We start from the raw sequence: 1,060 nt of genomic DNA on the forward strand, positions 1-1,060 counted from the left end.
TCCCGTTTTAGCTAAAAGTAATGCAGAAAAGTGGTTTTTTTAATTTTTTGAATTTTTTTGCTATTTTTTTCGGAATTTTCTTCCCCGGGCCGAGTATGAACGGAATTCTGGACTAAAATATTTTCCTCGCTTTTTCGGCCTATGTCATCCCGTTTTGGCTAAAATTAACGCCGGAAAGAGGTTTGTTAGTTTTTTGAATTTTTTTCGGAATTTTCTTGCCTTGGTTAAGCATGGACTGAATTTGGGACTAAAATTCTTTTTTCTCTCTCTTGGCTTCTCTCAACTCGTTTTGGATAGATATAATGCCGGAATTTACTTTTTAAATTTTTTGAATTTTTTTCCTATTTTTTTTGGTATTTTCTAGCTCGGGTCGAGTGTTAAGGAACTCGGGACTAAAATTTTGTTCTCTCCTTTTCGGCCTATCTCATCCCGTTTTGGCCAAAAGTAATGCCAGAAATAAGGTTTTTTAATTTTATAATTTTTTTGTTATTTTTCTCGGAGTTTTCTTCCCCTGGCCGAGTACGAACGGAATTCTCCACTAGAAGATTTTTCTCGCTTTCCCGGCCTATCTCATCCCGTTTTGGCTAAAAATAATGCCGGAAAGAGGTTTTTTAATTTTTTAGTTTTTTTTTCTATTTTTCTCGGATTTTATTGCCGGGTCGTGTATGAACGGAATGTGGGACTAAAAGTTTTTTCTCACTTTCTCGGCGTATCTCATCCCGTTTTACCTAAAAGTAATGCCGGAAAGTGGTTTTTGAATTTTTTTTGCTATTTTTTTAGGAATTTTCTTCCCCGAGCTGAGAATGAACGAAATTCTGGACTAAAAGATTTTTCTAGCTTTCTCACCCAATCTCATCCCGTTTTGGCTAAAATTAGTGCCGGAAAGAGGTTTATCAGTTTTTTGAATTTTTTTGCTTTTTTTTTTTCGGAATTTTCTTGCCCGGGTCCGGTATGAACGGAATTCGGGACTAAATTTTTTTTTTTTTCTTTCTCGGCCACTGTCAACCTGTTTTGGATAGAAATAATCCCGGAGTCAACTTTTTAAATTTTTGTAATTTTT

The sequence above is a fragment of the Quercus lobata genome, unplaced genomic scaffold (genome assembly GCF_001633185.2).
Source record: "Quercus lobata isolate SW786 unplaced genomic scaffold, ValleyOak3.0 Primary Assembly Scq3eQI_515, whole genome shotgun sequence".
Classification (NCBI taxonomy): Eukaryota; Viridiplantae; Streptophyta; class Magnoliopsida; order Fagales; family Fagaceae; genus Quercus; species Quercus lobata.